Here is a 27,480-nt window from a genome sequence, read left to right on the forward strand (position 1 = left end):
TGCCTTTGGATTTATCCCTGCTCCAGAGGTAGAATTGCCATGCTGGAGGATGTTCCTTTAAAGGAAAGCTTTTGGGGTAAAGGGGTGAGACACGACTAATTGCCTACCGGTGGGCAATTCCCAACGTTGAGCATTTGGTGCTTACGGGAGCGGGAGAGCTTTGCAATGTCATAGTAAAGTGTGTTTCCGCTTGGTTTAAAAACAGCTAGGTTTCCCAACTCCCTTGTGCCGTCAGACAGAGCCAAGGGCCACCACCGTATGGTCTGCAAACCTAGTTCTTGTTCTAGAGCATCCCGGAGCTGGTGGCTATGACTTCCATTGGACCTGTTGCAGAAGACTTGATCAAGAGGGCCATGTCCCCACGGGAAAGCCATCCACCAAGAAAAGGCACTCCTGACTCGATCTGACCTCTCAAAGCCTGACATGCTGCTTAGGTCTTGATGTATGTATGTCCACGGCTGACGCTTGAACGTTCACCCTGAAACATGGACACTGACACATCATTTGGACCAAGGAAGACGCTGAGCTCCGACGTCGAGTGGATTGCCAAGGTTTACAGCTGGGACCACAAGAAAACCAAGAATGTCTGATACGGACACGGAGGCTGCTGTGGTTAGACACGGTGCTGGCCACAGCTGGCGGGGAAGAATAAGGGCGTGAGAGCCTCAGGAGCCTGGGGACCAGCTCAGGTGTTTGCTCTGCTGGGCATGTGATACGCTTTCCCGCAGGTGTGCTTTCTACAGGGCGATGGACCCTCCAGGACTGGAAGGGGTGGGGATTAAAATTCTCACCTCTTCTCACGACCTTGAGCTGGTGGGAATGTCAGCCTCTCGTTGGTCCCGGAAATGAGCCCCGCCACGGACTGCCAAGCACGATGGAGACACAGCGGGCAACGCCCTTCTTCACAGGTGTCTGAATAAGCCACGGAATGATTCATGGTTTTGCTCCTTCATAATGAATTGCGGGGACTGTATACGGGGCCCCAACGGAAGGGACAGAAGGGCAGCAGCATTTCCGTGAAGGGCTAGGGGAGATAAGTGGGTTAGTGACTGTCCATGTCACTCCTCCAAGGTATAGCACTCTGGATTAAGCCCAGGTTCATCGGCATTTCTTCAGCTCCAAGAGCAAATGCGTCTGGACTGACAGGTCATTTTGGGGGATTGCCAGGGAACGGACATCCTCACTGTTGGGCTGACGCTTTTCTGTAGAAACCGCCACTCCTGTGCATTTGGTTCCATGTCTGTCTTTCTCAATCGCACGTCGCACAGCTTCCCTGGTTCCAAACCATCCAAGCGTCCGCCCCAAGGACTCACTTTGACGGAGCGATATTTTGTGCAAGGGTATGTGTGCTATTGCTCTGTCCAAGTGCTGAGGACAGCACAGGGGAACCTGCATGTCTGAAAGGCAGGGTTCATGCACAATCATATTACATGGCTCATTTTCCCTCAAGAGTCATGATCATATGTCACCAGACTGTTCAGCTAGAGGAGCCCCAGGAGGAAACCCTCAACATGCAAGGTCGGCATTGATTTCCCTAAGACATGCCCGTGTGTGTGTGTGCGCGCGTGCGCGTCTGTGTGTGTGTGTCTTTTTTTTTTTTTTTTAAAGATTTTATTTATTTATTTGACAGAGAGAAATCACAAGTAGATGGAGAGGCAGGCAGAGAGAGAGAGAGGGAAGCAGGCTCCCTGCTAAGCAGAGAGCCCGATGCGGGACTCGATTCCAGGACCCTGAGATCATGACCTGAGCCGAAGGCAGCGGCTTAACCCACTGAGCCACCCAGGTGCCCTGTGTGTGTGTGTCTTAATGATATCCATCGTTGCAATCTCTGATGACTACACTCATTCCATGACTGTCCCTATATTTGCAAAGAGGTTAAGCAGGTGAATAAGGAGAGAACCTGCTTCAGAACCTCCTCACTGGAGAACTGAACCAACTTCATCCTTTTTGAGACTTTCCCAATAGTCAGAACATGTGTCATATATTCTTTGAAAAAAAAAAAAAAAACAAAGAATGTATTTAAAAACTTTATTTCTGGGGCACTTGGGTGGCTCAGTGGGTTAAGCCTCTGCCTTCTGCTCAGGTCATGATCTCACGGTCCTGGGATTGAGCCCCGCATCGGGCTCTCTGCTCAGGGGGAGCCTGCTTCCCTCTCTCTCTCTGCCTGCCTCTCTGCCTGCTTGTGATCTCTCTCTCTGTCAAATAAATAAATAAAATCTTTAAACAAAATTTATTCCCGTAGTAGAGTACACAGAGCAATTTTTAGCCTAAAGCTGGGATCCTCAGTCAAAGATCCTCTGGATGAGGAACCAGAAAAGAGGAAGCCGCACCTGGGTGAATGCCGTTACACTGTGCGGAGCGGAACGGTGGCCTCTCGGACCCATGCACAGGTGTACTGCCTGACGTCAGCCTGGGTTTAGACGAGGTCATGAGGCTGGGGCCCTCCTGACGGGCCGAGGACCCTTACCCGGTTCCCGTGCTGCTGCTGGGAGAGGGACACTGGAACAGGAGGTCACGGACAGAAGCCGCTCCCAGACATACCGGTGTGCATGAAAAAACAAAATATCCAGATCAACAAAGCCTTTTGAAACCTTTTGAATATAAAAAGAAGGGCTTTGCTGTGTTTTTCTCTGTGTCTCACTTGACCGCATGTTCAAGGCCCCCTGCGAGCTAGATTCCCCGGGTCTCCAAACATCAGGGAGCTCTAAAAATATAAAAAATAAAAAATAATAAAAGGACCCAAAAGATTTCCCTCCTAGGAAGGGAAAGATTTTTATTATTGTAGGTAAATCCCCCTTTTATTCTGGTTGCATCGATAATTACTTTGGAAGGGGGAAACAGCAGTGAGTATTGGATGATAAATTTTTCCTACAACATCTTGTGGTTAATTACTCAACGTCTTCGTCAGAGTGAAATAAACAGACACAGGGACAAAGGTTACTGAAATATTAACGGAGAAGGTGGGCAAAGTCCCAAAAGGACAGAGAGTGGAAATATTGAGCCCCGATATTCCTGTTCCAGGAATTCTAGTTCAAGGACGCATCAGGGACTTTCCCTGATTTCCCCTAACCTGTCCCTGCTCCGGACCAAGAGTCCAGCAACGCTGGTCCCTCACTGTTTGGGTGTTTCTGTTCCCCTGAAAAATTATTTCTTCATTTGGGAGTTTAATGATCACTCTGGTTTTTACTTTTGATGTTTTATCCCTCAGTTCTACATGTTAGAAGGCAAGAAATCAAAGGTCAAAATTTGAGCTTAAAGTGTGTGCTTAAAATTTCATCCACCAAAAACATTTAAAAAATTCATCTACAATCAGAGGTGCAAGATGCCTGGGTGGCTCAGTGGGTTAAACGTCTGCCCTTGGCTCAGGTCATGATCTCAGGGTCTTGGGATCGAGTCCCGCATCAGGCTCCTTGCTCAGCGGGGAGCCTGCTTCCCCTTCTCCCTCTGCAACTCCTCTGACTTTGAGCTCTCTCTAACAAATAAATAAAATCTCTAAAAAGCATAATAAAACCAGAGGTGCTACACAGTCAACTGTGTGTCCCCCAAATTCGTATGTTCCCGTCCAGATGCCCAGCATGGTCTTAAATGGAGATGGACCCACGGCATCTAAGTAGGTTTAGCTGAGGTCATGAGGACCGGGCCTTCTGGGAGGGATGAGGACCCTTAGAGAATTGGAGGGGACCTCACAGCTGTTACCCTCCACGAGGGGTGGACACAGCGAGAAGGCTGCAGTCTACAAGCCAGGAAGGGCGCCCACCCCAGACCTCAGCCGCCATCGCCGAATGTTTGTGTCCCCACAGAAGTCGTAGATGACATTCTCACTCCCGGCGCACCTGGCTGGCTCAGTGGGTAAATCCTGCCGACACTTGATCCCGGGGTCATGAGTCTGGGCCCCAACACTGGGTGTGGAGCTTACTTAAAAACAAACAGATTATAAAAACTTAATAAAATCTCCTAACTTCCAATGTGATGTTACATAGAGGAGCTGACGCAGTCATGGGGCTTCACCGCTACAAAACAGACATGTTTGTCTGTTTGTCCTCCTGCGGCTTGAGGACACAGCAAGAAAACTAGAAATCCAGGAACCAGGACTTCATCGCTGGACAGACACTGAATCTGCCCAGCTCCTTGATCTCGGACTTCCCGGCTTCTAGAACGGTGAAGAATGTATTCCTGCCAGTTCAGGACTCACCCCGGCTTCGGAGTTTTGTGGAAGCAACAGACACGGACTCAGATCCCACGATGCTGATCTCCCGCTCTCTTTGAGTTCCAGCCTCTGGAACCGGGAGAACAGACATTTCCATCGTTTCAGTCTCTGGGATCTGCTTATGGTAGCCCCAGTCCCCCGGGGTGGGAAGCCCAGGAGACAGGACCTCGGTACCTAACAGTCTGCCGAAATGCACCAGAGTCAGGCAGGATGGGCGGGCCCCGTGGGTTCCCACGTGTGCACCTACCGGCAGGTAACCTACCCGGACTATTCCGGATCCTGCCTATTGTGATAGGACTAGAATCCCAAGTCTCATGTAGAACCATCCCTTGGCCTCTTAACCGTCATGTTGCCAGAGTCTGGTGTCTTCAAACGGAGGACAAGAAAAGGAACAATGAATACAGAAGACCATTTCCTAATACAGGTTCCCACCTTCGAAGCTTCTGGCAGGAGACGGGCTAGAGATAAATCAACGATGTAGACAGAAAACAGATGGATAGGTAGCCCCCAAATACAGCACGAGTTCATTATTAGCAAGTCATTGCACCCTCCTCGAAAAATGAAAAGCTTCTGAAGGGCACAGGGAAACCTCTCATTAATTACACACCCAATAAAGGAGCCCTGTGGAAAAAATAAATAAATAAAGCTGCTGCAAATCCAGGGTATAAAACACGGCTCCATTGACATCGCCGACGAGACTCCTCTCTTCCAGATGAGACAATATCACCCATTTAAATCTGAAGCTATTTCTGTACCTCATCTGGGTCGGTACGAAATTGCAGGCAGACGTGTGATGGAGGACAGGACGCCTACCCTTGTGGATTAATTTAAGGGACTCACTTGAAAAATAGCCTTACCTTCCTCTAAATTAAGAAATATTTACTCTCGCTCTGCAGATGTCGAAGGAGAAAAGAAATGATAGGGCCCTTGGTTTCAAGAGAAACGTCTCTTTACAGTGTTATAAATGGTGCCTTGCAAATTAAACTTCTACAAGCAAAAGTTGCCCGCGACTCTGGGGAAACAGACACTGGGAATACGACGCTTTTCTTACCCAATTTCAGGGTTTTGGCATAAACGTAGCGTTAAAAATAGCTCAGTATGACTCAGGTAACAAGTGAAAAATAGGAAATTAGGGGTAAACCAGTCAGCTGATGTAGAAAAATGTAACGACTCGAGTTGCCGTAAAGAATAAAACTCCCGACTTTGCCACAGCAAGCTCTCTTTCTGCATTCTATTTATATCGTGTAGTGGCCCTAAATAGAATGTTTAGATAAGCCCAAGTTTTAAGCAGACATTTTTTTTGATATTTCACTAGAGGGATAAAAATGACTTCACAAAGGTAACAGTTTCATTAAGCAGCAAATGTTCCGTCAACATTTAAAAAAAAAAAAAAAGCAGCCAACACACACCAATGAACAACATCAACATACTTTTAATTCAGATACCTATACGTGGGCACGTCCTCTACTTCAGACTGGGTCAGCAAAGGATAGTGGTACACTGGGGGTGAATGCTGTGGGTTTTCCAGTAGAAAACTCAGTGTAAAGAAGGGAGCCGCTGCTTCTATCAGAATTGTCGGAAAATCTGCCCTCAAGAAGCTTATAGAAATCAGGAACTACAAACAACTCTCTCAGGCCGAAAGAAATGCACAATGAAAGAAAGAAAGAAAGAAAGAAAGAAAGAAAGAAAGAAAGAAAGAAAGAAAAGCCATGGCAGTGCTCAGTCAGGACAGATCAATTCCAACAAGTAGGCTGGGGCATGAAGTGGGGAACAAAGCAGCCAACAATATGGGGGGGATGACGTTGCACAGAAGCCTTAAAAGATTTGCAAATGTCAAGCGAATAGTCTGAAATAACAGTAAAAATTAAGTCAATTCTTAGGTTACATGCATTGATTCTAACCGAGGATTGGAGCCAGCCTTCTTGACACTAATTATTTCAGTGATCTTATCTTGTGAACGCTTAGCCTGACGGCGGCATTATCACGGGACACGGGACGGGGAGGGGCCTGGGGGAGAGGGAGTCTGTGGGAGGAACCTGCACCAGACCCAGGAACTCAGGGGAGGATCTTAGGGGCAGAACAGAGGACAACACATGGTGCAGCATCCTGGACCCAGGATCAGGAGCCAAGAGGACCGCTGGGGAAGGAGCACAAGACAGGACAGAGGCGGCCTGGGTGGCTCAGTGGGTTAAACCTCTGCCTTCAGCTCAGGTCATGATCCTGGGATGGAGCATTGCTTCAGGCTCTCTGCTCAGCGGGGAGCCTGCTTCCTCCTCTCTCTCTCTGCTTCTCTACCTACTTGTGATCTCTGTCTGTCAAGTAAATAAATAAAATCTTTAAAAAAAAAAAAAAAGAGAGAGAGAGAGATGAGCACATGCCGAATGCAAGGCAGCTAGTTCCTTGTTTTGCTTGGTGCTTGGCCATGTCCTCCTTTCTCCTCAACAGTGTGTTCTCCAACCCACTCCCTGCCCTCCTTCTCCGTCGCTGGGCATCCAGTGGGATCAGCAGAACCAAGACCGGGGAGCTCAGAAGGGCTCTGGGAATGAAGCTTGGAGCCGGGGCCCGCGGGGAGCTCTGTGCACCGGGAGGAAACTGCCGAGAGGGAGACCTGCGGCTCTGGGTGCCGCCAGCGTGACTCCGGAGAAACCCAACGCCGACTCAAAGCATCCTTTGGAAAATGAGTTTCGAAACCGCAAGCACAGAATGCATTTTCCCACGTAGGATACAGTCAATAATACATAGCAAACAGAGCCGTGGGCACGGTCCGCGACGCGACGGCTTCCCCGGCCTTTCTTCAACCCGAGAGTGTCAACTCTCTGTGATTAAAAGAATCAAAGGAGAAACAAAAAACGTATTCTCTCCATTCCTTAAAATTCCCTGAGATGCTTGGGCACCGTGTAAATGGGAAAGAAAACGCTCTCAGGATGAAAATTAAAAATGAATGACTTTTTAGATTTGAAGCATAAAAGCCAAGAGGAAAAAAAAAAATGATGTTGCATTTCAACCCTCCCTCAACGAGACGTAGAGGCCAAAGCTTTTTCTCTGAAACCACACGGGATTTTAAAATAAATCTAGCCGTATATTTTTTGAAATGCACTTCGGCACGCGATTTTCCTTGCACGAGGAGAGCGGGTAGGGGAGGAGGGTGGAGAAGAGCACATGGGCTCCTTATTGAAGACGGGAAAAGAAATGCCCATTTCCTGCAGAGAGAGGGCATCGCAGATCAGCTACAAAGCCCAGGGGGTAAGTAGGTGGCAATGGAAACTTACCAACCCGTTGCTACACTTTACAAACTAAAGGGAAACAATGTATCTGAATGATTGGAACAGCCCCCCTGCGGAAAGGGAGCATCGGCGTTTGTAGCTTGCACACATCCCAACAGTTCTACAAGAGGTGGGGAGTCAGGTCCGTCATTTGGAGCTAGTTTAACAGTGACGAGCACTAGCCGGCTGGTGATTGCTGAGGAAAGGGTCTTCTGTCAAGTGTCTTAACCTCGAAGCATGATTACTAATGCCGACCCGTTACGGGGACCGCACGTCGCACAACACAGAAGCCATCACTACCCTGCACGGCTGGACCTAAATAGCAGCCTTGCCTTGCCACGCGTCCCCTACTACGAGGGCTGCCGAATGGAGACCCAAAGGATAAAAGGCATCATCTGGGTGAGGATCCTGGGGGTTCGATCGCTGAAGCGACTGAGTCTTGGTTTCAGCTCAAGTCAGGATCTCGGGGTCCCGAGATAGAGCCCCGCATTCGGCTCACGTGGGGTGTGTAGCCTGCTGAAGAGTCTTTCTCCGTCTTCCCCCAAACCTGCCACATCCCCAAGAAATACATAAGATAAATTACTGGAGGAAAGTGTATTCACTTGTATTTTTTACAAGTTTCCCTCTTACTGGCATAAAATAAAAAAACCTAATTAAAAAAAATAAAAAGTTTCTCTCGTCCGTCACTGCCTATAGCAACCTTAGGAAACTCGGATGTCCGTAAAGTCCACAAAGTCTTCCCTAATGTCTGCTTCTCTGGTTCAGGACATGCCCTGGGTCCTCTCACCCATTCCTACCCACTGCTACCTCCCAAGAAGCCACCCGGAAGGCTCCGATCACCTGATTCGGTGCCGAGTCCTAAGCTGGAAGCTCTCCACTGGGACAGCCCACTAGAATAGCTTTCAACAATTCCAGTGTCTCCCCAGACCAACTAAATCAGAATCCGGCAATAGCGTATTTTAAGTTCCCCTACTGGTTGGACGGGGTGGCCAAGACCTCTCGTCTCTGAAACGGCCCCTGGGCTATGACATTGGCGCACATGCCAATGAGACCCAGGGATGCCTCCACCGGGAAATCGCTATTGTGACACCACACGATGTCTCCGTAGCTGCAAAATATAGGTCCCAGAGAGCAGAAGGGAGCCACGAGACAGTCCAGGCCTCCTCTCTGGCGTTCCTCTAGTGATTGCTCCGTCAATCTGTAAGTTCTACACGGACACGGGACCGGCTTTTCTTCACCCAAGAAAAGCCATTCGTGGATTCATGAGGTGAGATTCCTTTTGCTTTCTGTGCATGAGATCATGGAGATACCAACGTCTGAAGCTGGAAAGACCCTCAGACACGAGCTCTAACAAAATGATAGAATTCCACCAGAAAAGAGTGCTTGGTCACCTGCGGCCAACAAAACTCGGGTCCAACATCTGGAAGACGGGGATGATGCAGTTATTGCCCTCACCATGCGGGCGACAAGTCATTTTCAAAGAACACAGGGACACGGCCGGTGCAGAGAACACGGGCAACAAGCAAACCCAACCCGGCGTACCCTTCTCAAGAGCCAGCCTTCCTGCCGACACCGTGCAGAGAACGTGCGCAAAGGGTTGTACGGGGAAGAAACGCACACAGACCACAGACCTTGGCACGGGGCAGCTGCGACCAGCATGGCGTCCTCTTGAGCAGCGAAGCGATTCTATGTGGCAACACGGGAAAGACGTCAAGACGTGTGTCATACCGACGTGACCCAGGGACACGGGAACTAAGGACCGTCCAGGCAATATGCAGAATGAAGAAGTAAGAACAACTTAACTTGAGTCTTTTTTTTTTTTTTTAAGGTCCTATTTTTTTTTTAAAAAGATTTTATTTATCTATTTATTTGCCAGAGAGACAGAGGGAGAGCATAAGTAGGCAGAAAGGCAGGCAGAGGCCGAGAGAGAAGCAGGCTCCCTTCCGAACAAGGAACTCGATGTGGGACTCGATCCCAGGACCCTGGGATCGTGACCTGAGCTGAAGGCAGAGGCCCAACCAAAGCAGCCCCCCAGCCAGCCCCCCATGCTCTATTTCCGCCCCTCCTCGTCCCTGACATGTGCTGGTATTTTTACCGTCTACATTGTTTTGCAATTTCCAGCATATCACATAGTTGGAATCCTAGAGTAAGTAGTGTTTGAAGAGCACCTGCTTGTCCTCTGTAATACACGTTTAAGGTTCTGCTGTGAATTTGTAAGCATAATGCATGATTCGGGGGCACCTGGTGGCTCAGAGGGTTAACCATCCGCTTTCAGCTCAGGCTACGATCTCAGGGTCCCGAGATCGAGTCCTGTGACGGGCTCCCTGTTCAGCGGGGAGTCTGCGTCTCCTTCTCCCTCTCCCACTCCCTCTGCTTGTAGACACACACACTCTCTCTCTCTGCCCAATAAATAAATACGCATCTTTAAAATAGTAAATAAAATTTAAGTATTATCTCTTATCTTAGCTGGCAATTTTTAAGGAGGAGAATGAGTCAGTGGCAGTGGGACTGCTTTATTAATGTGACTATTTTTGCTTAAATACTACGTCGGAAAAGGTGCCCCATACTATAGACCCTCAGACGCTTACATCAGCATCTCACAGTGCTACTGTGTCATCCTGGAAAGGTCCTTGCACGTCAGACAGTGCAGGGAGCTGTAGGAAGAGGCCATCGGACGCAAGGCTGATTCCACACACCAGATGAACGGGCACTTACTAATTAAGACATTCCCCTCCAAAGATAACATCTCATTGTTGCTGGTCTAATTGAGAATTCATGAGCTCTAGACATCGCCCGGCAAAATGTTAGCATTGCGAAAGCAAAGCTCTCTTTCCTACATCGTACAAAGGTTTCAAGTAGTAAACCGGTACAGACCATCAAATTGTAATATCATTTAGAACGACTGTATCCATGAATGTAAAGGAGTGAGGTTTACAGAGCTTCTATATTGATGGACAATTTATCCCCGTGACATTTTCAAAATAGGATCTACATTTGACTCACCGGATCTGACTCTTGCTTTAATTGTAAACCAATCACTCGTACGTACCGTTGTCAAAGGTAAAAATCACGAAATATACATACTTGTTAAGGGTAGAAACGTTACCTTTATTTTTACATTAAAATGGAAAAGGTCTAATTTTAAGGGCTCATGAATCTATATAAAATCAGAACCATTACCTGGCCTGTCCGTTGCTATGGCTACCTGCTCATGTGATCTGTAGATCAGACATAATTCAGCTATCTGCAGAGCAATATCATTGCAAAGACATCAGAGAAAACTTAAGCAGCACAGGGAACCAAGAGAAATAATTTCCAAAGTATATTTTAAGAAAAAAGGGGCACTCTAGGAAACAACATTTCATACTTTATTTTGTAATACATTGTCCACTTTTATCATTAAATACTCATACATCTTTTTATTTATTTTTTATTTTTCATTTAAAAAAAATTATTTATTTATTTGGCACAGAGAGAGAGATCACAAGTAGGCAGAGAGGCAGGCAGAGAGAGGGGAAGCAGGCCTCTTCCTGAGCAGAGAGTGCAATGCAGGGCTCAATTCCAGAACCCTGAGATCATGACCTGAGCTGAAGGCAGAGGCTTAACCCACTGAGCCACCCAGGTGCCCCCACACATCTTCTTTTTGTAATACACATTCTTTGTCTCCTGGGGATCTATTTCTTCCATTAATACTTGAAAGTGCACACACTAACTGCACAGGAAAAGGGTAATGATTTCCTTAGCTATGGAATAGCGTGTGAAAATAACACAAGACACTTGTAGAGATTAAAATTGTTGTTTTTGCTTTCAGATCATACATTGTAAGAGCCATATTTCTGTAAAGAGATTCATCTGGCACCAAACGTCTATGGATTTTTATGGAGTGACCTTTGATAAAATAATAGAGCTATGTTACCTCTGTAAACATTAACTTTCTGACTTAACAGCTGGGTTTGTAATCCAAAGCCACCGATGAAATTTATAATAGACATTAGTAATAAAACAAAGATTAAGAATTGCTCTAGTAAATGAGGCAAGTCGCTTAGCATTCCTGCCCAGCAGGGTGGTCAAGAGGTACCAGACGGACAGACATAAAAGCAAAATTTGCATATGAAGTACGTAAGTAATTAACAGCACTGGACGTGATGGTGACCTGAGTCCTTTAGAGCCAAAGCAAGCATTCCCCTCTGGGGATCACAGGAAACCATGCATCTTGACTGGTACAAAAAAGCGATGTATGCATAGTAAATTTTCGGAGGGATGGCACACTGCCCGAGTCTGTGGACGCAATTAAAAGAATGTAGAATTACCAGGGCACCTGGTTGTATTTGTCAGAAGAGCATGAGAGGCGGGATCTCCGAGTTGGGAAACTCAAGTCCCACACTGGGTGCAGAGATGACTTCAATAAATAAACTAAAAAAAAAAAAAAAAAAGGTAGAATGACTGATGAAATTTTGAGAAGAAGACAAAGAGATCAAGAGGGAAAAAGATATATTTGATGGTGAAGATGGACAATTGTGGGGCTGCCTGGGTGGCTCAGTGTGTTAAAGCCTCTGCCTTGGTTCAGGTCATGATCCCAGAGTCCTGGGATCGAGCCCCACATCGGGATCTCTGCTCTTCAGGGAGCCTGCTTTCTCCTCCCTCTCTCTGCCTGCCTCTCTGCCTGCTTGTGATCTCTCTTTGTCAAATAAATAAATAAAATCTTTAAAAAAAGAAGAAGAAGAACAATCCTGAAAGAAAGAGAAGAGCACGTGAAAATCAAAGAACCAACTCTGAGAACGAGTCCAACCACAAGCCCAGACAGGAGTCATCAAACCACAGGCAGCTGGAAAGAAAGGGGTGGAAACAAGAGTTCTATCCATGAGCTCTCCCTGATACTCCTCTGCCACCTCACGTGGATGGATAGAGTCAGGGATTTCTGGAGAAAAATCGACAGGATGGGTGGATCATAGACAAACAGAGGAGAGATCTACTGATGGACCGATTGACTAATACGTGCTAGGCCAAAAGATGACAGGTAGAAGGTAGAAAGACAGACACACGTATGGGTTCTCGAGGTCTATCTAGACCCAGACCACCGTACTCACATATATTGAGACTGGCCTGCAGGCTTGTATGATCTCGAGAGCCGAAATTAGTAGGGCAGGCCAGGAGGACAGAAACTTGGGATTTCTACATGATAGTCTTGAAATTGAATCTCATACTCCAGGGACCCGCCCTTTTTGGCATTTATGGTCTACGAGGGAGGGGAAGAAGATCCACCCATATCATCCAGGCTGATCTCCTTGTAGACAGTTGATAGCAGAAACTGCTCACGGCTGCAAAACGTCCACACCAACATGGACACTACAGTCTCAGCAAGCTTCTGGGCACCAGCATACTGACACATGAAAGTCCGTCATAACACGGAGCGATCCCAACCTCAGTGAGGTACATTCCTGCCTCTCGCACTTAAGAGAACAGAGCCCTCTGTGTTGAGCCTTCTCAGTAGGAGCCCACTGGATAAACGTGCGTTCCTTTTGGTCTGTTGGCACACTGCTAATCCCGGATTCTTCAGAGCTGCAGCTGAGGGTAACAAAGTTCGTTGTGTTTACCAGGAAATACGTCAATGAGAGGCAAGTGCAGAGACCTAGGACCACACTTAGACCCAAGTGCTACATTCATGGGCTTTACGGCCAGAGGTTTGGTCCAGAAGATCAAAGATCTCTGCACACGTTCACCCACTTGTTGATTATCGTTGTGAGTGGCAGACAAGGGTAAGGGAACAGCATGGCAGATGCGGGCTTCTGAGAGTCTGATAACAGCCTGGTCCCCGATCAGCTGGTGGCCTGCAGAAAACTGGCTACTCTCTCTAAACCTTGGCTTCCTCACCATGTTGCCCCTTGTGGTAGAGGTCATAACACTGAGCTGGGCCTTTGTGATGATGACATGGCGTGATGTGCATAAATGAGATAGAACAGGGTGCACCCAGGGGATACCAGCTATGATCACTGCCCCTACCTCAGTCATCCCTGACCCAGAACATGGCAAGGGAAGGGGTGTCTACGTCTGTAGGAGGTGAGGTGTCTACTGAAGATGAGGCAGCCACGTGTGCCTCTTTGGAAAACTCACCCTGATCTGACAGTAAGTTGACGAGGTAAGGCTGACGTTCAACTCTCTTATTAAAAAAAAATTCGATCCTGTGATCACACAAGTACTATAGCTATGCCTTTCTGCTTCACATCCAAACACGAACAGCGATGTCAACGACTTGCCTTCCCCACCCCACCCTACCCCGCAGTCCTCAACCCACATCAGCCCAGCATCCGTCCTCCGTACGTTTCTGAGATGAATCTCGGATACCGGACACCTTCTCAGTCATTCTTCCTCTCTCCTAACAAGCTCACGTATATCTCCTAAATCTTCGGTTGTGGCGACAGCCCCTTTACAGCACCGCAGACGAGGGCCCCGGATGCACCAACAACAATGCTGGTTCTTCACCTTCTGCAACTAATGGAACATAGGCACTGCCTTATTAATATTTCATGTGACCTTAAAAAATCGGTTTTGCGTGGGCTCTGGGAGATAAGATGGATGACTGCACATGGTCCACACTGACACCCTACTAGCATTCTGCAGCCCGGGATGATGGGCTGTATGAGGCTTCCTGGGTTTTTATCTGTGTTCATCTCCAGGTTCCTCACTACCTACCCCCAGCCCCCGGCATTTATGCTTCTCATCTGTGAAGCAGCAGAAAGGGAGGCAGTAACTTGCTGACCCCCTTTTCCTGTCTACAGGGCTGTGCTCATTTTGTCTTGATTTGATGTGAACAGGATAAAATGAGGTCAAGGTAAATATTCCACAAGGCCAGCAACATGGTTGCTTCTGGGGATGAAATCTGAGGGGGTCAGAGGAAAAAGATACAGAATGCAGGCTCACTTTTTTTCCCTATGTGCCCCTCAGTACCTTACTTAGTAGCATATGAGTGCAAACCTGTTGTCGTTTGTGACCTAAGTGAATTAGCGTAAATGAACCTACAGAAATGAATTTAGCTGCAGGATGCTAAGCCCATAAACTTTCATTTAAAAAATTAAACAGTCCAGACTAAACGTTTTCTGTAGATCATTTTTTTTTTTTTTTTAGAAAGAGAGAGAGATCACAAGCAGGCAGAGAGGCAGGCAGAGAGGGGAGGAAGCAGGCCCCCTGCTGAGCAGAGAGCCCAATGTGGGGCTCGATCCCAGGACCCTGACATCATGACCTGCGCCAAAGGCAGAGGCTGAACCCACTGAGCTACCCAGGTGCCCCGCAGATCTTCTTATACTTTCATTTTCCCCGTTATATATTATAGATCACCACTGTCTGGTACGGTTCTTCCCACATGGGGAATCTATACGTGAATGCAGAGACTCAGTATGTCTTCTGGTTTCTACTTTGTTAGCCGTCTGTCATCTGAGGGACGCCTTAGGGATAAGTCACTGGCGAATGGAAATAACGATGGCAAGCTTATGGTTTTCAGGAGTTCCTCAAGTTTCACCTATCTTTCCATCCTGCATGAAGACCATCAACGTAGGCTCTCTTTCAACCTGGCTGAGACCCAGAAGCTCCTAATGCTATGGGACCCGGTGGCATCACTGCGTCAAAGAGAACCTAGGAAGCCTCCATCGGTCTCTCTTGGTTTTAAAGGCTCTCCGTTTCCTCTTCTTTGCATCAAATACAGAGGAGAGTATGTACAATGGACAGGTCATCAGAGATCCTCTGCCCGTCTTCCTATCGGTCCAAAACACTGACCATTCTCTTATGGATTGGTTGATCACAACAACGCTGGAAGGACTTGGTTCCTATCGGAGACTACACATACATCAACAGATACTGAATGAGTGCATGGCATGGCAGTACTTTGGACTAAGGCACTTCACTGCTACAGAATGACCGATAAAACTTGGACGAATGTGGCCCATTCACCTTGAGAACGGCTTTGCATCCAACATAACGTACCATCATCTAGACAGATGAGAAGACATGGGCCATCGTCACATCCTCGCCTCTCACTCCCCGTACCGCCGCGCCTTGAAACCACACACATCGATTGACAAGATCGCTGCCACATTTTTGTCATTGACCTCTTCTGCCTTTTTTTTTTAAGTGTTTATTTATTTGAGAGAGAAATCAAAATTAGGCAGAGATGCAGGCAGAGAGAGAGGAGGAAGCAGGCTCCCCGCAGAGCAGAGAGCCTGATGCGGGACTCAATCCCAGGACCTGAGATCATGACCTGAGCCGCAGGCAGAGGCTTTAACCCACTGAGCCACCCAGTCGCCCCCTCTTCTGCCTTTTGATTGCAAATTATTTTCTCATCCTTTCCTGTCCTTTATGTAAACACATATCTTTTTTTAAATCTAAAGAAAGATTATTTTTGCCTTATCACGACATCAACCTAGATTCCATAGGAAAACCTGCGGTTAATAAGAATATTTAAAGGAAATGCCTTAGGCTCTGAAGGACATGTTAAAAAAATTATTTATATTTTTAAAAGACTTTATTTATTTATTGAGAAAAAGCATGAGCAGGAGAGGGGTGCAGGGGGGAAATATGGGGCAGAGAGACCAGCAGATTCCCTGCTAAGCAGGGAGCCCGGTCTGACACTGGCATCATGACCTGAGCGGAAGGCAGATGCTTAACCAACTGAACCATGCAGACACCCCATGGAAAATATTTTAAACACTACTCGAATAAGTAGGTGACTTTACAAGTTGACTACATTGAAAGGAAATGTTCATTTGGATAGGGGAATTCGGGTATCTTTATGTAAAGCTTAAAACGGAACCACTATAAACCAGCCATAAACAACAGCTCTAATAAAATGCAAAAATGACATATGGGTATTTGATTACCCCCCCACACCTTGCATTATTTGCCTGTGCTAAGGGGCATGTAACATTAATTTAACGTCCCAATCTAACATCTTAGTCTCTTGGCTTAATTTCACTTTTCTTGCCGAAATACAAAAATTCACATCTCAATTGCAGAAGGCGTCCTATTTTCTCCGCGGCCTAAATTAATAAATACGTCAAGGGAAGGAAACTAGCACCGACCCCTTCCACAGCAGGACAACTCCTTGAGTCAACACAAGCGTACTGTTGACCCTCAAGTCAGTTTCCCACAGCGTGTACTGTTTGGGAAGCTAATTTGCTCCTATCTGCAGGGGAGGAGATGGTGCATTGACCAAAACCATTGTCTGGGAGACAAGGGACAAGGCTTTCTGACCTAATACCGCCACCGAGACACCTTTCCTCAACGGTCCCTGACCATGCAAGCAGAGAAAATGCTCTAATGAGGACTTGCACTATCCTCCCATTTCAGGATTCGGGGCTAGAATGCTCCTATCAATGTGAGAGGCAGGAGGCCCCATCACTAGAAATCTAGGCAGGCATTTTCCACCAGGGTTTGTAGGATTCTGGAGCTCCTTATCATCTATCCTCGTGGCTATGCTGCATGGGCCACAAGGCAAGGATGCATCATAACTATGAGGCCAGAGCTTGTACTCTTAACCCGTCCCTGGGTCATATTTTTGAAGGAGATAAAGAGAAGACACTGAATACTGAGAGTCTTCACTCAATTCCGCTGTAAAAGAACCAGTCCAAGAATCAAACAGAATTTTCTTGGCAGGTCCTCTGACCTTTGTGAGGGTAAAATCCCATCAAAGGTAAGTGTTGTTTCTCCCCTTGCAACTGATGAGACAAAGCAAACCTCCAGCAGTCAAGGAACTTGACTAGGACCTTTGCTTCTCTTCAAGTACGGCTCAGCTCTTCAGGTTGTACAATTCTCTACCAAGTGGGGCGTGGAGGGGTCTTTCTTGTGGACTCACACCTCCTACAGTCACTTTGTTCTCAACACCAAGATTCTCAGAGACTTCCATGTCACCACAGATAGGCAGATACTCCAACGCCCAATGGAGGGAACGTGTCTGGAGTGCGTGCAAGTGTATCTAAGTCCTCGTCCTCACGATTGACTCCAAGCCAACTGACTCCAAGCCGATTGGCTCCAATCGTCCACGATTGACTCCAAGCCAATTGACTCCAAGCCGATTGACTCCAATCGTCCACGATTGATTCCTGGCCTGCAGGGCCACAACCTGGTCCCCACCTCCATTCCAGACATGCATCTTCGGGAATGAAGCCTGATATCTTATGCGACTCTCTTTGCCATCAATGCCCATCTTCAACTTATTATATAAGACACATGACGCTATTTGTATCTTGTGCCAGAGAACCACAGTCTGTTTTCTTTTTAAAGTTCTCCTCAGGCCACCTGCAGGAAGGCTGGGACATTCACCCCATCAGCATTCATCTTGGAAAGCTAGACTCCGTTCCAGTCTGCTGGAACCTCTTGCATGAGTTGGTATCCTTCCAATGAGTTGATGGGAGACGTGTTCAGAAATGTTCAAGCAGAGCTTTTATCAGACAGCTAACGGTAAACATGAAACTCTCCACAGGGAGTGAGAAATAAAAAGAAATGTTTACAGAATAACACAGTTCCTGTTTCTGATCCCAACTCCAACCGATACAGAGATAAAACGTACTTTGGTCAGTGATGTTTGCAAGCCTCTAGCCCCTGGATGCCTTTGCTCTGACTCTCCAGGAAGGTATAACCTTTCTTTTCTGAGGTGAACTGAATGTGGCACCGCTTCCTGTGTCTATCCAAGGCGTGCTGCCCTCCTCTCTGCAGCCCCAAGACAACCTCCGCCCGGCATCACTGGGGGACCCCTGTTTATCCCTCCATGAGGTCCTGGTGGGTCAAAGACACTTCACAATGGACTGCAAGGTTCTCCTCCTGGGTTTCAGGCCATCTTGTACTTGTTTTCCAGTATGTCTTTGACTCTTTCCTATTGGACCTTGTGACCTGGTAGTGATTCCAGTTGGAAGGAAAAGCTATTTAAACCCTGATTCAATTCACTAATTTATTTATGATCCTTCTAAGCTTCAGATCCCATAAAAACAATTGAACTTGCCTCAGGTACTTGCATGTGACGAATTGCGACTCATATCAGGACTAAAGACCCGGAAAGCCAAGACGTTCCCTACTGGTGTGTTGGTCCATTCATGGACAGTCTTCAGGCTCATCGTCAAGAAACCTGTTCATTTGCTTAATCTAGCTCATCTCTTCTTATCTTGCCTCTGACGGTTTGCTAGGGAATGAGATTTTAAGTGACATGCTAGACTACAGAGACCTAAACCAAGTAAAACAGCCCAAATAAATAAATAATAAATAAATAATAGCTCTGGGAGATTCTAATAAAAATGTGTCCTTCTCTTGTGACTCAGTAGATTTGTGAGCTGGGCGAAGAGAATAGCATTCAAATAGTATGAAAAAGTAAAAAAAAAATAAAAAGGATGGTTTGGGAGAAGATTACTGAATAAAAGATTCCATCATATTGAATGGGGCAGAATTCAGAAAATAAAAACATTCCATTAATTGGATTCTTCTTAATATTTGTGGAGAGACACAAAGAATGGAACGGACTCTCTCTCTGTCTCCTTTTTTTAATTAGAGAGGGGCAGGTAGGGACAGCAGACCTTGAGAGAACCTTAAGTAGGATCCACACCCAACACAGAGCCCCATGTGAGGCGTGATGTCACAACCCTGAGACCACAACTAGAGCCAAAGTCAAGAGTCAGATGCTTAACAGACTGAGCCACCCAGGTGTCCCTGGAATTCCTTTTTAGTAAGTTTTTGTGCACGGACTGTACTTCCATAAATAAGACACTGTGGTGCCCACCAAGGGAGTCCCACGTTCAACAGACTTGCAAACACGCACATGCGGGCGAAAAGCAGACACTAAGGAAACGGTCACTGGAATGTGCCCACGGGATTTAATCCTGGGCATCACAGGAACACGGGCCGCCGTTTCAGCGCTCTGCTCTCTTCCGTCCCCAACGAGAAAATGAAGAGTGTGCCTCACGAATCTCAAATTACGTCTGCCGCCATTTTGTGCTCTTCTCAGACTTTCCATTTCACTGGTGGCAGATATCACTGTGTGTACGTAAAAAACACACCAGAAGTTGAGGGGAAGGGACTGACAGTTTCTTAGGACCCATTTGTTCAGTCATTGTAGGGAAGGATAAAAAGTATGCATAAGGCCATAACAAAGTAAATGCAGAGTTAAGTTCTTGTTGGTTAATTCCAACGGATTTTTTATTAAAGATTTTATTTATTTATTTGACAGAGAGAGAGAGAGCGATCACAAGTAGGCAGAGAGGCAGGCACAGAGAGAGGGGAAGCAGGCTCCTGCTGAGCAGAGAGCCCGATGTGGGGCCCGATCCCAGATCCCGAGATCATGACCTGAGCCAAAGGCAGAGGCTTACCCTACTGAGCCCCCGAACACATTAGTACCTCTTGACCTAATACCCTCCAAATCTACAATTGTGCTTCAGGACCTCTGGGGCAGTGTCCTAGACTCACATATACAGAGGAGAAATCACGTTGCAGTACTCTGTAGCAAGTGTGATTTTTACGGCAGAGGGAACATGAGTAACAGAGTAGCCTGTGCAGAGTTCCAGGGATTTACTTAGCCATGGTCCATGACAGGCCAAAAGGGACCAAAAGAAATGGCCAAGTAAATTGGAAGAACGTGTTAGTTGATAGGATTTGACTTGGGCAAAAACAGTGGGAGAGTAGAGAGAAGCTGCCTGGACGGGAATGACCAGGTGGGCTTCCGAGGTGTGTTACATGGCGGACCGCTGATGAGCGAGAGGCCTGATGATGCCCCTTCGTTGGGAAGCACTGGCTTCAGCACATGCTTTTTCTGTTAACAGTCACGGGAGATCCTTACTGAATGTTATTCAGCTATAAGAAGGAAGGAAATTCTGATAAATGGTACAACACGGAAGAACCTTGAGGGCACTAGGCTATGTGACATAAACCAGTCACCACAGGACAGATAACTCATATCATCGCCATGAATTTGGCTTCCTCGCTATGGTGAACATCTATGCAGCAAACAGTACATGTTCGAAAGAAAGGTTTCATGTTCATCGAGTAAATTCTCCGGTGCATAAAGTTGACAAACCAAGTAATTCAGATGAAAAGTAAATGCGCTGGAGCTTGAAATATTGGTTCAAAGTAAGAAAACCCTCCTTTGCTGTCTATAGGACCCACCCATACATACTGCGTTATTTTGTATTTGGATAGAGTACATGGTAAAATCAAGATGGCCTTAGGGAATGCTTGGATCACATGGAGGTTGAATAAACAATTCTGCAAACACATTCTACAAATGAAGGAACCGCTGGATTTTACAGTCCCGAGAATCTTCATGCAAAAGAAACAAACATGAGCCCTTCTTGTTCAACAACATTGTTCTTGATTCATCTATTTTTTATGAATGTCATTTTGTCAAATTATTCAAGTGGAAGTTTCATACTGTTCTCCAAACTCCCCTGTAGGAGTCCCTGAAAAAGGGCTGATTATTATAAAAGGGAATTCAGACTCGAGGTCTAGGGAATCTCTGTGGAAACCAGGGGGAAAGTCCCCCGGGTCTGTTGTGAACACACCATAAAATATCTAGATTAGGAAATTGGAATGAACAAGTTCTCAGTGAAGATGAGCTGTGAATGGGTATTTTGCACCTGACCCAAAAAATCAGTATTCTCATTCTAATGGGAAACAGTATGTTACCTCTCCTGAACCTCCAGGGTATTGGCTGAGAATCATTCCTTGGAAAGCTACTTAATACCGGCGCCCTTGTCATTTCTGATCTATCTTTTGCCTCCCGCACTAGTATTATACAGTTTGAAGAGCATTATATAACATCCACTGACAGTTGTGAAGAATTGCACATTTTTTAAACGCTTCCAATGAAAACCTCGTATGTTAAAATGATGCCAGAAAGTGATTTTACCCGAATATTCGTAATGCATCACACAAGTTGGTTTTTTTGTTTGTTTGTTTGTTTGGTTGTTTTTAAATTTTAGGCATAGGATCAGGCTAGCTGTGATTCTACATCAGGGAGATCAATCCGGTTAGTGAATATTTAATTTTGTAACCGTATTTTCACCTGCATTTCTGCAAAATACAGACACCCATCTATCGTTTTATCGATACTAAATTATATTACACAAACAGCACTCTTATTACATTGGTTGCTACAGAATGGTGACTCACGTGTTCAAATATATATTTCTATGCAGATCATTTTCTGTGCCATCTTAATACTGGGAAATAGGCGAGTGTCTAAGAAGATCTACATATGTAGCTGGTGTGAACAGTCTCCTCACAGACTGTAAGACCCAGCTCTTCGTAAAAGTAGGATGGACAGTGTCAGCAACAAGTCAGACGACTTCCTTGAGTTCAAGGATCCGGTGGGGATGAAAGCAGTTTGCAGAGAACCTGGGTTTCTAAACCATCAGGCCAGTTTCCAATACTGTGTAGTGTTTCTGATTGAAAATGGCAGCAACGGAGAGGTCATAAATTCATCGTCATTGGAATATAAACTTCAGGGTGTACTGTCCATGTAGAGAGATGTCCTTATCCTATGAAATCGGCAGTAAGAAAAAAAAAACCTATGGGAACCAAGAACACATTCCGTTTGCATCCCAATAAGTTAAATGGCCAAATGGAGTGAGTGATGGGCAGAAATTTGGAAGAAAGGAAAGGAGCTGTAGAAATCCTAACCTAGACAGTTGTGTTGTCTGATTCGCCCTATTTCCATTAAATGGAATAACCCATTACCACATAAACCCAAGGCACTCAGGATGGAATCAATCCCTGCGAAAAACCTAAGGGCCACATTTGATCATTAATAGATTAAACCAACCTTATTTTCTATCCTTCCATCAGCTGTTGGGAAACAAGCTAAAATTTTATAGAGTTGACCATTTTTGAATCAGAAATTCACATTTTACTGTCTTTTTACAGCAGAAATAGCATATGACATGTAAAGTACAAGAAGCCAAGCAAGGACTAGTTGATGTGGCCCTTTATCACGGACTTTCTTCTACACCAATGGCCGTTAGCTAGCTGGGATGTTAATCTATTGTCTTAACATCACAGGGGATGAAGGTTGTACTGATTCAAGGGCCTAAAGCACCCCGAATTCCAGAAACATGTCTGACCGACCGTTTTGTCTGATAATTGAGATCTCTCCTCCTGTACGGCTAGGATAATCCAATGAACTTTGGAGCTCAACCATTTGTTAGAAATATCCTAAAGCAAAGAACCTGCTAAGGAAACACAGGGCTCACTTCATTCATAGGAGGTAAGAAACACTGACCTTTGAAAGTGCAAAGAAATCGAGATCAAGAGGCAAGAATTAAAGTCCGAAACAGAGAAGATCTGAGTCAGGGCATCCAGTGCGAGTCTTGCTATCCCCCAGATAGAAATGGACAGAGGTAGAATAACCCCCAAGTCAAACACATAATCTGGAAGCCCCAAAGACTCATGAGGCCCAGGGCCATGCTGCTCAGGTTTAATATTCAAGGGTCCAAGATCTCAAATGTCCAGAGACCTCCCAGTTGATTCACAGGTAGATGGCGCATAGATCATACTACGAGAAACAAAGAGGAAGAGGCATGACGACAAAGGTCTAGCTCAAAAGTTTTAAGAATTGACTTCAGGTTGGACCAATCCTCTGGAGAGCATAAACAAAGTCCTATACCCCGAACACTCCGCTAGATAAATAATTCAGAGTATCTTCAACCAAAGGTCAAGCATCAGTCTTTTTATCCCCAACTCTATTGAGGTATTACTGACAAATAAAAAGAGTATCTATTTAAGAAACACAAAACGTTTTGACGTATGTCTACACTGAAATGTTTACCGCAATCATCCTAATAAGCATATCCATCACCATGATCACAGAGTTATTTATTTATTTTTTTTGCTTTGATGAGAACAATTAAGGAATATCCTTAGCAAACAAAGTGTACAAGTGTACAATAAGAGCTTGCTAACTACACTCACCAAGCTGGACACGAGATCCCCAAGACGTACTCTCGTCCTACAGACATCTAGATATTTTGCATGTGTATCACCGGAACATACTGTTTAACTGTGTCCTGTGATTCAGTAAGTCTGGGTCCGACCCAGGAGCCTGCATTTCCAACAGGCTCAGAAACACGGATGCTGCTAGACCACACCTGGACATAGCAAGGCTGTAGGTAACTTCAAACATCTGTCTGCACTGGGCATTAAGTCCACATTACGATACACCCCTGGGGGTCCCACTGACACTTCCACAAACAAGAGTTTTCTCTATCATTTCAAAGATGAAAAGATAGGACACAAGAACCTACAAAAATGTGGAAAAATCAAGAAATGTATACAATATATTGAATATGTCTTGTACACATAAAACATGCATATATTTAATATACATTGTATATAATAATATTTAGATTATTAAATATTATTATATACAATGTATATTAAATAAATACAAATTAAAACCGCAATGAGATATCACCTCACACCAGTCAGAATGGCTAAAATCAACAAGTCAGGAAATGACAGATGCTGGCGAGGATGCGGAGAAAGGGGAACCCTCCTACAGTGTTGGTGGGAATGCAAGCTGGTGCAGCCACTCTGGAAAACAGCATGAAGGTTCCTCAAAAAGTTGAAAATAGAACTACCCTATGACCCAGCAATTGTACTACTGGGTATTTACCCTAAAGATACAAACATAGTGATCCAAAGGGGCACGTGCACCCGAATGTTTATAGCAGCAATGTCCACAATAGCCAAACTATGGAAAGAACCTAGATGTCCATCAACAGATGAATGGATCAAGAAGATGTGGTATATATACACAATGGAATACTATGCAGCCATCAAAAGAAATGAAATCTTGCCATTTGCGACAACATGGATGGAACTAGAGCGTATCATGCTTAGCGAAATAAGTCAAGCAGAGAAAGACAACTGTCATATGATCTCCCTGATATGAGGAAGTGGTGATGCAACATGGGGGCTTAAGTGGGTAGGAGAAGAATCAATGAAACAAGATGGGATTGGGAGGGAGACAAACCATAAGTGACTCTTAATCTCACAAAACGAACTGAGGGTTGCTGGGGGGAGGGGGGTTGGGAGAAGGTGGTGGGATTATGGACATTGGGGAGGGTATGTGCTTTGTGAGTGCTTTGAAGTGTGTAAACCTGGTGATTCACAGACCTGTACCCCTGGGGATAAAAATATATGTTTATAAAAAATAATTAAAAAGAAAAAAAAATTTTTTTAAGTATCTATAGGAATATTTTTTATCTATAGGAGTATTTTATACAAATATTCTTCACACATGTAAAATCCATATTATATATATTTAGATTAAAATAAATAAAAATTTAAAAAATAAAAATAAGAAAGAGATAAAAATCAGAAATACATGGGAATCGATGAACTTCTCATGCACAACATTTATTCATTTGTATGAGTAAATAAATGAGTCATTGGGTTTGAGGTTTTTCTAAACCATCTTTTAATTCAAAAGCCACGAGGAAATAAATTCGTCCTATTTTAAGATCTGATTCGGAATGCCTAATTTGAGCCCAGCGAGGCCCTTCTCCTCAATGCCAGTCACTGCTGTGAAACACCAACCCCTTTGCACTCTGGAAAGGTCTCAACACTATGTTAACGTTTCTCCTCTTCAGGAGACTCTTAGGGAAGAGGGAGGGAGTGACTGGTAATTTTTCGTAGCTGCGTCAGAGCATTTTGTTTTCCATCCCAGGCTTTGAATGTACGTGTTCTCAAAAGGCTGCAGAACATCCCAGGAGGTGGGTGAAGCTCCAGGAGAAGCCAATTTCGGGGACCCAGGTCTGCCGGGCGGAGGGCGGGAGTCAGAAACAGCAGGGCCGTCCTGCACCCTTTGCTCCCACATCGAGGAACAAGGCCAACATGGTTAAGAAAGAAAACCACTGACCCAAACGGGGCATTGCGCAGGCAAAGGCCCCCAGTCAGGAAACGGAGACTTGATGCCCACTGTGTCGGCATCCACAGGGCCCCCGGCGCGGAATCCTGAACCGCTGAACACGGGAACCCTCCTCGTCAATGTGAAGAACTTCCCCGTTAAGCCCGTCTCGTTCCCCCTGGGAGGGTGACCTTGCCTACCCCATGGGTTCTTTGGCACAGCTGGCCTTTCCTCCTGTTCCCGCTCGACCTCGACGAACCTGTCACTGTGTCTGTCTGTGCAGAGCTGCCCTCCACTTGCTGGACGGGATGCGGCCCGAGTTACAGCACCCGTGAGATCCCGGGCACTGACTCAGGGGCATGGCTGTTGTGTGACAACGGACTCCTATATTGTAGCTCTCGAAGGCCTTCCTGCCGTCCCCCATGAGCACCCACAGCAGCTCTGTCGTGGAGACAGATTGAACTATTTCAAGCCCATATCACACTCCTTCTCTTTCATAACGAAACTCGGGACCAGCAGGCCGACGTGGGAGCACAGAGTCCGGGGCGGTGTGCATTTTCCTATGGGCCGGCGCTGTGTATCTGCAGCTGTAGAAATGGGGAGAAACACCCACAAAGCAGGCAAAGCCAGCTTCTGCGGAAACAGGGAACACTCCCAGTTTTGCGCCTGTTACGGAGTGTCTGTGTGTTGGGAAGTAGAGACGCCGACGAGAAATGAGAAGGACATCCAGGAGGTGTGGCATTCTCTCACTTTAAATTAATAAAAGCTGGAAGGGAAGACACCAGGGAATAATAATCTTATGTGATAAACCATTCGAGGCTCTACAGATATTTGAAGATGTAAGCAGAGGCAGATCTAGGTGGTGCATAATGCTTAGAAAGTGCGGGGGATTTATGACAAAAGGTAGAAAAATATTAGACCTTGGAGGACCCCCAAGCAAGGATGCTGACGTATATCCTTCATGAGCCTCGGGAGAAGAGTAAGAAGTAAAAAGAGAGGGTTACGATTGTGCACAAATTAAGTGAACCTCCCACCCCACTGGGTTTTTTCATATGGTCCTTGTGAGAGGTCAACAAAACAATGTGTAGTGACTTCCACGTCATAACTGGTGAATGAATTCAACTTAAAAAACAATGACCAATGCAATATTTGTAGACCACTACGTCAACTCCTACCTCTGCAAATTAGTGACCGAAGGGCTGTATTTCAGACACTGTCCTGCCACTTTAGGAATTTAATTGTAGGGAACCAGGTTGCCCTAGGTAAGCAAAGGACACTTCCTTGTGAACAGGTACATAGTATATGTGAACAAGAAATGACAGAGTTAAAACAAATATTTTCTAAGCATCGAACACACATATACCATGCAAAGATTTGTGACTGGTAGAACTATTATGTAAAAGTTTATTGGGTTTAATGGCCCAAATGAATAAAGTAGTTGGATTACTAACCCAAATTTTTAGATAAATATCCATGAGTCTGTGATAATATAAATGAAATAATTGATATTAGACCTTGGAGGTAAGTAAACCAACAAAACTCATGCATAAGAATTAAAAATAATTTACATTGTGCTCCAACCGTAAGAAGGTAGAGAGTAATTTCCTCCTTCTTCAGAGTGACTTCCTTCTAAAAAATCCAAAGTGTAGGGATAAAGAAAAGAGAAAAAAAGAGAAAAGTTTAGAGTGGAGGAACATGACAAATGATAACTCAGACAGGTGATCAGGGGTCAACACCTGCAACGTTAAATCATATATGCAACTGTGATATGATGTGATAAAAAGAACACTCCACTCCCTAAGGTCAGCCTCCCTAAAACCCATAACCCCAGTGCAATCATGAGAAAAACGTCAGTCAAATTCAAATTGATACACTTTTGACAAAATAGTGGCCAGCACTCCTGCAAGCTGTCAAGGCCATCAACAGGAAGGAAAGCCTGAAAACCGGTCATCCCCAAAAGGAGTCTAAGAAGACATGACGACTAAACACAACGTAGGATTTGGATGGGATATTACAGGATATTATGGGATATCCCGGGATAACATAATATATATAATATATATAATACATATAATATCCCGGGATATCCCATAATATCGTGGGATAAAATGGGAATTGGGATGTGGCTTAGAGGGGAA

At 45.5% G+C, this 27,480-nt stretch overlaps 1 protein-coding gene across 1 annotated transcript in view; it reads right to left on the reverse strand.

Moving 5' to 3' along the window:
- Nucleotides 1-1,007: 1,007 nt before the first annotated feature.
- The window catches only part of LOC309856867 (steryl-sulfatase-like), a 490,902-nt gene continuing 464,429 nt past the window's right edge, over nucleotides 1,008-27,480 (reverse strand). Inside the window, exon 11 of the mRNA XM_082718637.1 lies at nucleotides 1,008-1,024. The gene's annotated coding sequence lies outside the window, so the exon portion shown is untranslated. The remainder of the gene's footprint in view (nucleotides 1,025-27,480) is intronic.

The sequence above is a fragment of the Mustela nivalis genome (genome assembly GCF_964662115.1).
Source record: "Mustela nivalis genome assembly, chromosome: Y".
Taxonomy (NCBI): domain Eukaryota; kingdom Metazoa; phylum Chordata; class Mammalia; order Carnivora; family Mustelidae; genus Mustela; species Mustela nivalis.